A 16,934-nucleotide genomic window follows, 5' to 3' on the forward strand; every position below is an offset into this window, starting at 1 on the left:
ATGCGCCGGAAACTGGTTCGAATCTGACACAGGGTTTGTTATTATCAACTGCGACTGCAAATCGCTGATTGTAGCAGTTAAAGCTTTTTTTTTGATAGAGGGGAGGGATTATATATATATATATATATGCTACCAGACGTCTTCCAGAGATGCTTTGTGCAGATGGCGAGGAAGAAAAATGGCATCAGATTAAGATCCTGCTGAATGCAGAGATAACTCAGGGAGGAGATAAAGATCTCCACAGTGAGGAGTGAGGAGGAGGAGGAGGAGAAGGATGCAAGCAAGATCAGAGTGTGAAGATAGCGGTAAACACACAGTGGCCCCAGCAGAGAGCCAAGGGGTGAGGTGCAACACACACTGACGACGAGAGTGAAGACAACCTGTGGTACAGTCGAGATTGCAGAGACACACAGTCATGCACAAAACAATTGGGTGATTGATCTTGAGGGGGAGAATGTGTTCCTTAAAGTCCCATTTCAATGAAACACCATCATTTAGAGGTAACCTCTGAACTTCATCCTGAAGGTCCTGGATGTTTCTATGGACAGACACCATGTCGAAGTGCCTTTGCTAGGAAAGAAAACATTTAAAAACTTGAAAACATTTCACAGAAGGCTTAGAATATATCAATAGGACTGGTGTTCCATACAGTAACATTAGAACAACAGTACAACCTTGGATAGTGACAGAGCATTTGGTCAAAGAAAATCTATGAGTTTCTATTTTGTTTTGATAGACATTCTACAGACATCTCCCTTATGAAATAGACAAAGATTTCACAAATCATCATAATGTAATATATGGCTTTTGTGTTTTACCACAGAATATTACACATTGTGTACTTCATATGCATATTTATTCAGCTGGCAGACACTTTTATCTAAAGCAATACACATACAAAGTGAGCTTTTCATAGTTTTGTATGCTCTCTGAGAATCAAACCATGACCTTGGTGCTATAACTCTCTTGCCTCACCTTATTGTCATTGTGAAAGTTTTCACAATGTGACCACAGTGAGGAAGGTGAAAAAATATGGTCCTGTTTTTGTGCATGAAATGATTTTGGTGTCTGCACTATTACAGCCGAGATACTATGAATGTGTCAGTGCATTTCAAAATCTGTTCAGATGTGTCAGCCAGTTACAAGACTTGACAATTACTATTTTATTTCGTCCAGAAGGTCTGCTTCCTGAAAGCGTTGATACTTTATTAGAAAATGCTGTGCTGAAAAGGCAAGGCAATTGAGGCAATAACATTTCACACTTATTTTAGTTTGCGAAGCCACTTTCCCCTTTGGGGATCTAAAGAAAGGATTGATAACACCCGAATGAGCTTTCACCCCTTGGCTGGAACATATCATTTGACACGCTGGGTCTCATTTCTGTTCGGAGAAGTGCGGGACCTCCGGTCAACCCTCATCTGTTTTTGCTTTTTTTTAAGCTGGAATTTGTGCAAGATGCTCAGGGGCAGCGTCTTTTTTCTGAAACTCTTGTACACCCTGTTGTGCGGCTGGGCAATGGGACACGCTCCCCACCCAGAAATCTCCAAAACTCCTCGGCGGTGCCACAGGGTGAACTCTCTGTCTTCCTCAGTAATACATCTTTTTCCCGCTGAATGCTAGGAGAAGCAGGAAGAATGACGCTTCTCGGTGTGAAGGACAGGCGGTTAGAGGGCAAAATTCATCCCTTCCACCTAAGATGCTTTGCTTTTGAGCGGCACAAGAAGCTACCATTTTCGCCCATATTGAATGCAGGGAGCACACTGAGTGGAAATCACATTTGGTAGGATTGATGTTTCGTGTACATGCATTAGTCTCTGATTGGGATGCACACTCAGTGTCCCCCACAACAACAGTCTGTCTGCTAATTCTTCTTCTGCATAGCCACTGTGCAGATTAGATTAGCTCAGGGGCCCCAATCACTGGCGCTCCTCAGAGACACCACTTTTACAGGCACAGAATTAGTAAATGGGTCACACACACACACACACACACACACACACACACACACACACACACACACACACACACAAGCATGCACACAAACACACACTGGATTTTATTACCAGAGGGGAAAGTGCAGTGCATCCAAGCAAAAGTGAAGATTAACTTAACTTTGACTTTGAGTCGCCAATGCAACAAAAGCCACATATCAAAACATGACATGCATTTATCTAAGTACAGATTGGGGAGCTGGCCAAACAAACTTCAGAGTAGATATACTGTTAGCAGAGACAGTTACAGAGGCGCTTGGCACGGAAGTCAATTTAGGGCACCAATCCATCAGTAGGGTACCAAATGTAAATAAGAAGTCATTATACACACAAGTTGCATGACTAGAATATAACACGCTGTACAGCATCAAATCAATGGTTACACGGGTAGAATCACGGTCTCTTCAGTGAGATCAGTGTGTTCCATGAGCTGCAGAAATCTCCACGTTTAGAAAAAGTAATGCCACAAAGGAATATCAAGGTGGAAAAAAATAGAAGCAGTGTTTTTTTTCCAACACATTCTGGAGTTTTTTTTTATCATAGTTCATATGGGAGTTCTTAACAGTACTTGACAGAAGAGATAGATATAAGATATATTGTGTAATGTCACATATAATCATATATTGCATTATTAGTTAATATAACATGCTTACCTCAACCTCTTGCTATCGTCCTCCTTTTGGCACTCCTCTGTTGGGTGTTTCAGCATTGCGTGACAGGGCCTTAACTCCTGGACCCGAGCAGCCTGTGATTGAGTCTATGAGAGTGGATGACCTTCAGAATAAGCACAGTGTTCTGTTTGCTCTGGCTGTCACTTCATTTGCTTGTCTGGCGTCCAGCAAACCGCAGGGACGCTCTCTGAAGACGGCACCTTTTTTTTCCTGGCCAGCCTGCACCTGTCACCCAGGGCACCGGCACCTGACTGTACGGCTCTCAAATATTTCATGAGTCCTGGCATAGCCACGCATTAATGATGCATTCGCTGTGTTCGGCTCCCTCAGCACAGACCAATGGCTCACTATCGGCACAGACCATAGAGCAAGCAAATGCAGAAGGGCAGTCCAGACTATATGCAAAGTCCTTATCTCTGTGGGGGGGGGGGGGGGGGGGGGGGGGGGGGGGGGGGGAAACACAATTCCCACAACATTAAATAACACACACACACTTGCAGGTCAAAGAAACATGATTGGAAACGAATAGACTCTTTTGCTTTTGGACGCTTTATTTCTGTTGGCCGCTAAAGCTGTGACCTTTGCATAGTGTCAGCCATTAAAAAAAAGCTCTGGTTAAATCATGGCAGTTTATCGTGAGGAGGCTCTAACAGAGCTGTAAATCAGCAGCAGGCTCCCCCCTTTTACTGTTTCCCTGAAAGACATTTAGCTTTGAACTTGCAAACCACAAAGCGGCTTTATACACTGAAGTGGCCACTTCATTAGCTTAACCTTCCCCTTTCATGACACAGATGGCTCAGTCCCCCCGCATCATCGTCGTCCGGTCGGATGGAGAGCAGTGGCGTGCTCACCAGGGGGTCCCAACCACGCTCTGATTAAAGTATTAACCATGCTCGGCCTGCTGACAATATCCAGTCAATTATGGCAGTAGAAAAGAAATAACAACATCAGTAAGGATACTAGACAAAAAAAGATAGATAACCCTACGGACCCTGGGTGTTATAGCTTAAGACCTCATCAAGTTACGGAAGAAAAAGAAATGACCCATGAGGTGTTTCAATAGGATGTCAGTCCAACTGAGATTTTACCCCTTCACCCCCTAGAGACTTGAAATACCCATGGGAATGACTGGAGTGTACATCACTTTCTACCCCAGTGAAGCCATTTTGACCTGCTGGCTTCTGTGGTGAGAGAGATACAGGCTCCCCTTAGGGCAACAGGGGACGGCACACAAGACAGGTGGAGATAATCAGAAACCCATTCAGTTCACCTATAGGCTTTTTTCCCTCAGACAGACTCAAGGCTGGCAATATTCCCAAGCATGGAATACATGTAATCACATTAGAGCCTGCCCATCAATAACTAAATATTACCTTCTCAAATTACGCCTAGCCTCTGTTGCTAAATTACCGTTGCAGTATCTGCCCCTTTCATATAACCTGAAATCCTATTTAGAGCGGAAAATCCCATGCTATTTGGCTTTTGATAGGATGGAATGTAAAAAAAAAAAAAAAGAATTGAAAAAAGAGACACCCTGAGCTGCTGGATCATTTACCTCTACCTTCATTCTAAACAGGTCTCGGCTCAGTGACAGGGGAAACAGCATGCAGATGGAATGCCAATGTATAGCTGCGGCGCGAGAGACCCCCATCCTCAAGCGTGCATGTGGGGGTGCTTAGCCAGAGCGTGTGAATCACCGCTGGTTGCATTTCATTCCAAAGCGATTATACCGGGGACAATTTACCAAGCAGACACATCCACTGAAAAATCCATCGGCGCGTCAATGAAATTATAACGATGCACTGTGTGTGCGGTGGCACGTCATGAAATTGAATAGATCAAGGGGGGCTTTTTGGCTCCCGGCTCCATGGATGGACCGAGGGAGGGGCCCGATGGTCATCATCAGCTCCATGCTGGGTGGGTGGTGGAGGGGGGTGGATGGGGTGTGTAGTGCTCTTGGTTAAGGAAGTCAGCAGGATATCACCCGAAGGGAAAGTGCTCAGGTAATAGTGGAAGAGGTTGACGGATGGATCAGCGCACTGGGAAGTGAGTGATTGATGCAGATCAGCCAGTGAGTCTGTGTGGGCTTGTGCCATGTTGATACCTTGCTTACAGCTTAAACACCAACTATTTCCTGAGATGCAATATCAAATGAATGATTGCTACTATGATCAGGGATCATTTACAAATGACAAAGGACGTCGAAAGAGAATTCAGATGACTTTTCGCATTCACATGGCCAGTTTACCCACTCTCCCTTGCCATCGAGAGGAAAAATATGACATTCCTATGCGCCAAAAGTGATGACACAAGTTTTTTTTGCCAATGTAGGCAAGAGACTTTGTCATGAAGTACTGCAACCATTATAGCAGGAGCGCCCCCACCCCCCCAAAAAAAAACTGCTGAGGATATGCAGTGTTATAGGAGAGAAGTTTAACTATCGCACACAAAAGGAGTTGGCTGTGCTTTACTGGCTAGGCCCACACTTCATTGCTCATTGAGTCGCACGGCAAAACCAAATATACAAATCAAAGCTGCGCTCAGTGATGTCGCTGAGGCTGCCTTTCTGCAAATTGCCTTCTATATCAGGGATGATATAGTGCATTGAATTAAACAGGCATTTTGAACAGTGTCCTTGCTCTGTTTCTCCTGAAGGTACCAAACACACACAAACACACACACACACACACACACACACACACACACACACACACACACACACACACACACACACACACACACACACACACACACACACACACACACACACACACACACACACACACACACACACACACACACACACACACACACACACACACACACACACACACACACACACACACACACACACACAGTCCTCAGGCAGCCCAGAGGAGGAGATCCGGGAAACAGCCGACTCTGGGCCAAATTGGTCCTGGCCCGGATCTTGTCATAGCCACAGTTCAGATTCAGCTTCTGTGTCGGTCCACCTGCATTAACTCAGCGCATAAAGCAATCCGAAAAAGTTCAGTCCACCCTAGGCTCGCCACAGAATAGGAAGAAAAGAAAATCGGACCAACTCAGCAAACCAAACTGAACTCCCTCCTCCGCCTGACCCAGCAGTCTGAATGCAAACCCCCCCAAAAACAGTTTTGCCTTATCAGTGCATTGTGGTGATGCTCTCTCGTTCTTTTTTCTTCACCCTTACATTGATTGTGTCCAATAAACAAGACTGTGTCTCTGAATTGGCAAGAAGCCGCGGCTTGCGGCATTTGGTTCTGCATAATAAACTTCAGCAAGGCCATTCAGAGGGTTGGTGCCAAATTAGGTTCTCCCTCATTTTCCCGTCACAATGCAGGGCAGCCATGTATTCCCATTCTGCATGTCTGGCAAACACAAAAGAAAAGTTGCAGCATTGAACTGTTTTTGGTTTATTTGTATTCTGTCTCCCATTCAGCCACAGGACAGCTTTTATGAGATCAGTCAAGCAAAACATTAAAGAAGCTCATTCTTTATTAATCCTAATGCTGACAATTCAAAGCTTCCTGACACACACTGGCTTTCTCGGCTCACACACTCTGGCATAGATTCCACTTTAAGAAACAGGGTTGCAGCCATGATTTCCAGCCTTTGTTGTCTGGACCTGTAAATCTGAAGTTAGAGATATGTGACTGCTATTTTCATAAATGGAAGATAAATCTAGAACAAATTGTCATGCATTCCTTTCCCTCTCAATTGGAACGTGTTTGCCTCCAGCTCAATCATATCACCCAAAATATCTGTGAAAATACTGTAAATAGATGTCCCAAATAACAACCTCACTGAGCTTTTAAATCTCTTAAATGTACTCATCAAGTGAACACACGTTTCCTCTTTATACGATACTCTCAAATACAATCCCAGAAACCCTAGCTGATAATAAAGGCATACATATTTCTGGTGGCTGAAGTAAAAAGAGCGAGAGGGAGATAAAAGAAAGGGCATCAGACCGCAGGGATCTACCAGAATGCAAAAAAAAATGCCTATTTCAAAGCTTAATCAAACACGATCAAAGAGGAAAAAGCGGAAATAGCCCATTGTTGAGGATATCGGTGTCTCACAGAGCCAATGGACAAAGAAAACAAATCAGATGAATACATTTTTTAAACACCACACACACATCTGCAGATCTGGTATCTGGATACAATTTAATGAACAGACAGAATGAAAAGGAGAGATTAATACAAGCATGATTGCTTTGAAAATGCTCAATCGGCTAATTGTGGGCAGGAAGCCCAGAAATTGATAAATATGTATGATTCCCAGAAAGTCTTTGGGAAATTGAAAACCAGCATTACAAAGTCAGATTCCAAATGAATTCCACTTTTTATGTACGGTATTGCTGTTTAGAATGAGAAATACAAGATTAACCGTTAACAGCTGAAGGTGCCATTTCAATCAAGATGCCAACGCAACCAATATTGTGACGCAAAAATATTAACATTACAGCCTTAGATCACTAAATGTCTTGCATTCTGTTTAACATGGTTTTCAGTCCAAAGACAGCAGATTATGGGGATGGCTGCAGATTACTTTAAAACAAATGGTTAGAATCCTAGACTGGCTGGTTAGACAATAGAGAGCAATACCGCAGTAAGTAACACTACACTGATTATAGATGAAAAAGTTATATCCAAGGGCATAGGCATTAAGTGACAGAAGGAAGTTGAGTGTTTCTCTCTGTATTTCATGCTTGCTGTGCTGTGAACTACAGAGGCATACCAGGCAAAAAGTGTAGAGGGCAGCAAGGACCAATCTCACGCCAGCATAGAACAGCAAAATTAAGCTTTTACAGATTGTTAACTAAAGCTGAGCAGCATGATCACTATGGAACTTTAGTTAGCCTCATTGGCAAGTCATGCAATCATTACTCCAATTTAAACCATTATTTCAAGAGCTGAAATGGCTTGTTCTCTGTCGACACCGGCATTCTTGGGAAAGAGGACGGAAAACATAGAACCACAAAACAAAGAAAAGAGGTCAGGCAAGTTTAAGGTCCACGATTCTAATGAATTCTTTGATGAATAAATTAAAGTGTGCATTGGCTTAAGCTCTGTCCAGCAGCGACGATGTAAGGCTCGCTATCAACTGTCTGCCTGGCAAATAACTAATGTCACTCGGTACCTTCACAGGCCTTCGCCTGGCCTGAAAAGCAATTTTCTGCTTATTTTTTTAAAGTAGTAATACAACAAATTAACAAACTACACTAACTTACATTTAAAAAAAATGAAATGAATTCAAGGAAAGTCACAATATCACCCTTGTGATAACTGTCTGATTCCCTTTTTTCAGTTGGAGCAGTCAAATTTCAGGTTTGTTCTGTCAATAAATCATGACTGTTATGATCTACAGCACTGGCCTGCAACTTATAACAGCAACCAGGTTAAGTTCAATTCAATGTTATAAAACAATAACACACTGCATTGATTAATTATAACATGGTTGAATTCCCATGGTATCACATTGAGGTATGCCATCGTATGTGTTCCATAATCTAAAGTTCCACATTATAAGTATTATCAACAACTAGAATTTTGAAGGATCGGCAGGATGTACTGGTAAGTGTTCATTAAACTTACTAATTGTTGGTGTTTGTCTGCAGTGGACAGAATCTGGACCGAATCTCAGGCATAATTGCCTATACCCATAAGCGTGGATTGTTTACTGGGTTCTTTGTGGTTTCGTGACAAATGTAACTGAAATTACACAAAGTTAAGTGGGAGGAAAGAAAAAAATGACTTTTTTCAATTCCACAGAATACATGTCACAGTGAAGTTTCAAAAGAGAGCATCAAAACTCACAAACCTCTGCATCTTCAGCACGAGTTTCACTCTGGCAATCTCCCCTCAGCCATCAGGAGTGTCAGCATCAATAAAATCCTTTCTTTGATACAATCTTTTCCTCCTCATTTAATACCAGCATCATCCCAGCCTACACATGTAGAACACAGAAATAGAAAATGAAGACATGCCTCATTAAGCAGTGTGATGACAAATTATAACATATTTTTTCATTAACCGTCCAGATTTGCAGGATGTGCTGTGTTTTAATTGCATTGGTGGCACTTGTGAAAATGTGAAGGGCTTGAAATATGATGCAACTTCAGATCTATGAAAAGGAAATATTTCTTTCCACACTTTGGATTGGAGATGCACCCCTGTGACGATTTTAATAGGAAGACAGAGGAGTGACATCTTACGGTGCCGATATTCAATTATCTATGCATCATAGGGGTCCCTTTGATATCGTTTAATCCTGACTGCAAGCTCTCTGTTAAGGTCCCCAAGAACAGGATATCTGGCCGTGTCTGGGCTTTTTGTTCACCCTATCATTGCTAATACGTCGTGCATATAAAAGATGACAGTGAACAAAAGTCACGTTTTCACTTTAAAGAAACTCAGTCTTCTTTCCACTGTGAGTATATGTCCAACAGTCACTCTCACAGAGGTACACATCAACACTGGCAGAGATATGTATACACACAGAGCACACAGACAGACACACACACACACACACACACACACACACACACACACGAATATAGATAAAGCTATGCCTGCTATACCAAAGCTATGGTTTCAGCTCTATTTTAATGCCATGGTTCCAAGCCACCCAAATCCTCGTTACAAGTTGTAGCTGGAGGGCCTGTCAGGGAACACTCTCCATAAGCTTCCTGCTAGCCCTCTCCAGCACACCTGCTGTCCTTCCCCGTCTGTGCTGGATGACAAGGCAGCCCGAGGCCATTTTTTCCCCCTGGTTTGCCTCTCTCTGATGATTTCCAATTAACTCTTGCCACCTCAGGTCCTTATATGCTTGGTTAAAATTCAACAACTGTATGCAAATACATCAGTACACAATGGCTGCTGTTGGATGATGTGATTATTTGTTAATGTGCAAATGTGCACTACTGCCAGAGAAGTGTGTACTCACACCAGAGCACAGTGTGATTCCAACTCCTGTGTGAGAGTGTGAGGGGTCTTGCCTAAGCTTTTTACTCCTCGCCTCGCCCTTTCATGTTAATCAATTCTTTAAAGAGGGAAGGGGTCCGGGAGTGACTTAAAATTAACCAATTTCTCTCCTAAGGTGGTAATTCCCCTTGTTTGCCTGAAACTCGTATTAGAAAGGTGTTAGCGCGGGGAGGTGTGGCTGTTCATCAAGCCCCTGGACCTCAATCTGACAGTGAGTGACAGCAGGGAGAGGGAGACGGATGGACCAGCGGTGTGACTCAAAGGGGGAAAATCATTTCTCAGTGTGGAAGTAAATCTGCCCCCTCTGCCAGCCCTGTAAAGAACCCGAATTATAAAGTAGAACAGTATTTCGACACTCATTTAATTGAGTCAGCACGGGCCAAGATACACCATACTTTAACTGTGCAATCCAATCGCTGGGCCCCTGATTGATTTTGACAGGAGAAAATAACAATGAGGCTCACCACCTCATCGTCAGGAGCTGGTGCTGTCGGTATTGTGCCCGGAGTTTTCAGTCCCGCGATGTGCCTACTGGAGAGAACACTTCACTCTCAAGCACAGAATGATAGGGATTACACACTTTGATTGAATCTGTCTAGGACTGTTTAATTGAGGTGGCCAACTCATCTCCAGATTATTTACTATGGCCCGTTTATTAGTCTTATTATAAGAAAATGAATGAAGACGTCCTGATATATTTATATATATTTCCATCAACCACTTTCTATTCTATATATTACAAGACTTTACACAGTTTGCTGTCAATTATGTTGTTATATTACGCTTTAGTGTTTATTTGGTGAGGAATCAACAGCTATGAACAAATAACAAGCACCTTAAGTAGCCAAACAGTGGTAACCTGGGTTGTTAATACCCTCACTAATTATAATCAGGTGGGTACTATACAATGAGGTGTAATTTTGGTGAAATGAGGAGTAGTTATTAGAAATAATCTGTTCTTTTTGTGCCTTACAATATTAAGCCAGGGAAACTTGCTTGCTTCAAAGTAACATTCCAAACTATTTTGTAAATCATCTGTTAATATTTACCAACACAGTCTTAGAATTAAGGATGAATTTGTCTCAGTTTTAAATGTTTCACTTTTTAGATCTTCCAAACTCATCAGGGGTAAACTGTGTGCAAGCTAGCTATTTTAAGTGATTTGTAAGGTCAGAGCCACAGCTTCAGTCTGGGAGGGACTAATCCTCAACCTATCCACTTCAAACTCCTGCAGCTAATCGCCTCACTGAGCAAAAGCGGTCACAGCCCAACGCAGCCTACAGAACCACATCATCTGTAAAACTTGAAAAATCTTGTAAAACTACTCAGCTGTGAGTAAAACACTCAGCTCTCTCTCTCTTTCTGTCTAGCCTATACCATATATGGGATTGGACACAAGGTACAACCTTTGTGGAACACACACTTGGAAAGTACGCTTGGACAGAAATCAGCCTCAATCCTAAACTAATTTCAGGAATCTATAGCCTTTTTCCAGGTGCGCAAACACTAGAACAGAATAAACTTTCTCATGATGCTGGGAAGTTTATTCCCTAAAAATAAAAACACATTTCCATTGCCCCATCTTTTGATGATGGGATTACATAGTCCCACTCCCATACCCCAGGGGGCACTGTCCCAGACAACCTCATGACCTTGGATAAATGTGTCGGCCTAGCCAGCACAGCAACTCCTTTTTAATGGCAGACTGAATGTTATGAGCTCCTGTAGCACAGGGGGTGGAGTGCGGTGTTAACAACACCAAGGTCATGGGTTCAAATGTAAGGGAGTGAACATACATAAGAGTGAGTAGAGTGGGAGACCTAATGACTCGAACCAGCCGACATCTCCATGGCTTCTTTGCTCAGGCCATAATCCCCCTAAACAGGAACACTTCTGCTATTCCTCTGATTTAAACTACTGCACATGCCTGCTGTTGTCAGAGCACTTATGCACTTTCTTGTATTGCATTGCACATCCTTTGACCTGCAGTTTTTGCTCATGTATGCTTATGTCTATTTATTTTATGTTTTTATATAGGAGCCTATATATCTTTTAATCTCTCTTTCAATATCGCTCTTCTTTACTTGAGCCAATGTTGGCACCTACACCGAGATAAATTCCTAGTACTCCCAGTACTTGGTAAATAAAAGATTTTAATTCTGAAGGTGACAATAATGTAAACTCTGCCTGTACTGTAAGTAGCTATGAAGAAATGCATTCAGTAAATGTGAATGAAAAACAAACTCATATTGCGACAAATGCATAATTTTCACCGCTTTTATCTGTTAGTAAAACGTGGCGGCTGCTCCTTGCGATTTTTCAGTCTGTTGAACATCCCAGTTCAACAAACAGTATCACCTTGTACAAAAGGCATTTTTAAGCCATAATCTTTTTCCAAGACTACCACTCAGGCCCAGCAGTTGTCATTCCTCTTCACAGATTTCCATGTAAATCACATTCTTGAGAGTGTGTGCAAATGATACAGTTGTGGTGTGCCGTGATGCAGATTCCCTTATCCTACTATTACAGGAAAGCACTGCCTCCTCAGGTGTCAATTTCAAATTCATTTTCAATCTGCTATTTTATTTGATTCCTCCAGAGGGTTTCATCTCCACTGTCAGGCTCCACGGAGAACATAAGCACATCAAACAGGCCTCGTCTAATTTGTCAATGTCCTAACATTGCTCCTTTACCTACGGTCTTGAAATCGGCCTGTAACTGACATTATATGGTCGAGTTAGCTCGCTCTCTAAGGACCAGGAAACCATTACACACGACTCTGAGGCTGACCTAATGCTCTCAGACGGATAATAGCTTTGCTTTAAGATGGGGGATTACTGGGGGTGATGCAAGAATTTTGCTCCAATGCTGCTTGGAATGCAGTCGCAATGCTCAGTGTCATATCTGGATTTGAATTGCATTATTCAGACACATTATTGCATAAGAATATCAGTGTGTGCACTATGCAAGTTAGCAAGGAAATGACAGACTTTTCTTTCACAACGTATAAAACAGTGATGTGACATTCCGTAGATGGCATCATTCAACCAGCCAACTACCTGATTGTTTGCTTTGCTTTAGGTGCAATTGCAATATGAAACAGTGAGGCATATTCAACACATTTATATCCATGGCTGAAACCCCTTCAGTGCTTTTTAAACCATGGCTATTAGAGGAATGCGCTTTTCTCATGTGGCCTCTAGTGAGAGCTCTGGCACAGTATAAAAGTAAGTCTTAGATAAAGCATCGTGTCTTGGGACCCCATTAAGCGAAAATACAATATAGAAATGGCATGGCAATGGCACTGTGTTATTGCTCAATCACACAGTATTGCGAGGCACTATAATTAGTGCATGACGCATGATGCAAACACATTATTGGTCTTCTCTCTTCTTCTTTATTATGGCACCAGTTTTGCACCCTTCTGCTCCCAGCACTTGTAAAATATTGGAGATATTGCCACCACTCCAACTGAGGCGTCTGTCCTGATCGCACGCAGTGCTCTTGTTAAAATGTTTGCAATGCCTTCAATTGTTTTTTTTTCTTCTCATTTGTCATCCTATCTTTTCTATTAAAATGAGCAGGGACCCACTTCAGAGAACTTCGTATGCCTTGTGGTTTCAGACAGCACCAATTCAAGAACATCCAATATGGCTGCTGAAATGTTGGTGGTGTACTGAAATGCCATTATGAAGCAGTCCTAACATATAACTGCTCATCATTTTCCATAATGGCAACTGAGTGTTTGTGTGTTCTTGTATAGTTTGTTTAACACAATTCTGTTGCAATTTCTGCTTTCATTCCCATGTCTGATCCATTACTGTTATTGACCCCTAACCTCTGCTGAATAATCGCACTTCTCTGATCATAGTTCACACTGAGAACCAATTCATGCAGTCCACCATGTGTGCCGTGTAAAGTGTTATGTTCTACCTGCTCTGTCGTAATGCGGTAGAGCCATGTTTTTTTTTCTTGCCATGGAAACCTTTCCATGGATTCAGGCCAATGGCATGATGCACTGTGAACCTCACACCTGAGCACACACACACACACACACACACACACACACACACACACACACACACACACACACACAAACACACACACACACACACACACACACAAAAGGCCTCCCCTGATGTCATGATAAAGTGCTCCTTTCTTGTGGACATACAAATGATCATAATCCCCATTTCCCAGTCCCAGTCAGACCCTTTCTTAAGAACCACTCGAAAGAAAATGAGTGGGAGAGAAGAGGTGGTGGTAGAAGAGTTCTGCTTCGATGACAGACTAAATTGCAGGGCTGGTTCCTCATGGCTGACTGTGTTCATCCTCACCCTGCTCTAAGCACAGGGGTGGTCCTCTTGCAGCTGGCGTAATGGGGGATTTATCTGATCTCCTTGGGCCCATGATCCACAGTCCTCACTAGCAAGTCTGCTAGTGGGTCTTATCACACTGGGATTAGACTGACTCTGAGGCACTGCAGAAGGCCCTATCCAAGCTCAAATAGAGCAGTGGTGTGTGTTTCGGCAAGTGTGTGCTGTATGTGAGGGTGTGTGCATGTGCATGTTCGTTTGATGCATGTGTGTCTGTGCAAGCATGGTTAACTGTGTATCCTTTTAAGGGGGATGCCATGGTATTTGTATGTATTTGCTTTGAACCGTGTTTGTTTTTTTGCTTGAAGTTCTTGTAGTAGAGTTTGGTTCCTTGTACTTGTTTCTCACAAACATTTGTGAAATATGGCACTGTAACAAGCCCTCCTTGTAATCCTGAGCTGAGTGATTCCTTTGTCATTGTTGCTTTATTGAAAGACAGTGAGGATAACATGGGCATGGCTCAATAGGAAAGGACCATGAAAGGAAAAGTAAATCTTGTTTGCAAGCACCACAGCTTTATTGACTGGACTGTGGTGACTCATTCAGACATAGAGGTGATTTACTTACTTTTCCTTCGCGCTTATCATGGCTGCTAACACAGGGGGCAGGTGAAGGTGGATTTATGCAGGGGTTGGTTAGCAAAGTTTTTTCAAATGCCTTTTAGTGATATTTCCAGGCTAAGGCTTAAAATCTTTTTATAGAAATATTTTCCCAAGCATTAAAAGGGAGTATCCTTGTGTAAGATGTTTTGACAACACTTGAATAACAGCAGATTTTTGGTGGGTTCGATGGTGCTTGTAAGGCTATATGTCTGTGTGTGCTCTGCTCACAGACAGCCAAAGATGAGGTGTTGTGTCATCTTCACCATCACCCACAGACTTCACACAGCTGTCACATAAACAGGGAAAGAATGTTCACGTTTGTCTGTGTTTTCTTGTGTGTATGCATGTTCGTGTGTTTGTCTGCGCAGGGTAGGGCACATGTCTCACTGATCTCCTCTGTAAGGTTCAAGGTAAAATAGGTGAACCGGAGAAGAGTCTGAAAATAGTCATGCAGCTCTCGACGATGGAGGTGAGAATGAATCATTCGGCTTCAGCAGTCAGTGTGGCAGGTGGTTGAATGACAAATCACTGGATGAGTGAGGTGATGGTCAAGTCACTCAATCCACGTGCAGCACCCAAAAGAGCAGCATCACTGAAATTCAAAGTTTTCTACTTCAAAACATAAACTGTGTTATGATTAGTCATTTAGAGATCCCTGAAATTATTCATTTAAAAAAGATATTTAATTATGAAGAAAAATAATCAAATTTATAAATAAAATGTTGCTCATAAAAGGAAGATATGATTAACTTATCTTGTGGAGACATCTAATGTTGCTTTGATAGTGATAGTGTAATAAAACTGCTTTGAGCAGATGCCACTTTGTAGTTGTTCATTTCAGCTCATCACTGAATACATACTTTGATATCAGCATTCTTAAACATTAATTGATATGAAGTTACATGTAGATAAGTCTGGAACTATTAGTAAGAATCCATGTCAATAGTTCATTTATAGTCCCTGCCCCTTACAATTTGTGCCCAATTTGCCTTAGAAGAACTTGACCCGGGTTCATTTCCCAGCCAATGTAACACGTTTCGGACAAAGACGTGTGCTAATGACTCTGCCTTTAATAATAGATGTTGTTGTCAAAAAGTTTCTGATTATACACACAGCCTAAGCCGTGTCATGGGGGAGCGCTGACAAGGGGGCCCTGTGAGGGTGGGGGATGCAACTGTTCTTTTGACCCACTCCACTGACAAACCCCATGTTCCCTAATGCTACAGAATATACTAAGACATTTCATAGAGTAAGTGTAGCTAGCGCTTATCTCATCCATCTGATTTACTTCTGCAACAGAGGATTACTGTTACTCTGTTACTCCAACGACTTACACCGTGATCCATAAAATCAGTTTTATCGATTTTCAAATTGTTGTTAATACTCATCAGCACTGCTGAGAAGGTGATTGGCTGCAATCTGCCATCTCTACAGGACCTGTTTGCCTCTAGGACCCTGAGGCGGGCAGGTAAGATGGCGGCCGATCCCTCCCACCCGGGTCACAAATTCTTCAGGGTCCTCCTCTCCGGCAGGAGGCTGCGGTCCATCAGGACCAAAACCTCACATCACAAAAATAGCTTTTTCCCAACTGCAGCTGGCCTTAATAACGAGGTCCGGGATCCCCACCTGTCTTCGACTCATGTCCCGCAAAAAAGGTTTGTTTTGCCAATACCAACAGCAAACCTGAGCCAGTCTTGATACTGATTTTTACAGAGTTTTGCATTCCCTTTTTATACACCTGAATCCCTCCTGTCTTACTACATTTTCTTTGAACCTTCCCTGTGGGTTATGTGTCATTCTTTAATTTGTGGATCCATCTTCTGATTGCTTAACGACTTCTCTACTTCCTGAAATCCCTGTTACCACAGCACTCAAACAGGACTTGTAAGAATCACACACTTTGCCCTTGTGTGTGTAAGTTACCGTTTTGAAACTTCCAACTTCTTTTTCTCTTTTGCAAATAGATTACAACCACTCTGTGTAAACAGCCCCTTTATAAGTAAAGCTAATGATCATTACAGTCCGAAATACTTTGTGAAGTTATCGTTGACTATTTTCCATTAGATAATTTATATATAATTGCTATATCTGTATACATTTATGTTGACTGACTGAGGTAATTGATCACTGTCATTTACTTCTTAGATGGCAGCTGAAGCCAGAACTGTTCCTGAGTCAGCTTCTACCTGGGCAATTTTATGAACGTATGGCAGTCTGACACATCAGCTTGATGAGTTTGTGATTTTAAAGTTACATCAGCAAGCAAACTAGAGAGGGGTTGAGGCATCAATCACTAAGTTTTGGC

The sequence above is a fragment of the Sprattus sprattus genome (genome assembly GCF_963457725.1).
Source record: "Sprattus sprattus genome assembly, chromosome: 15".
NCBI classification, from domain to species: Eukaryota; Metazoa; Chordata; class Actinopteri; order Clupeiformes; family Clupeidae; genus Sprattus; species Sprattus sprattus.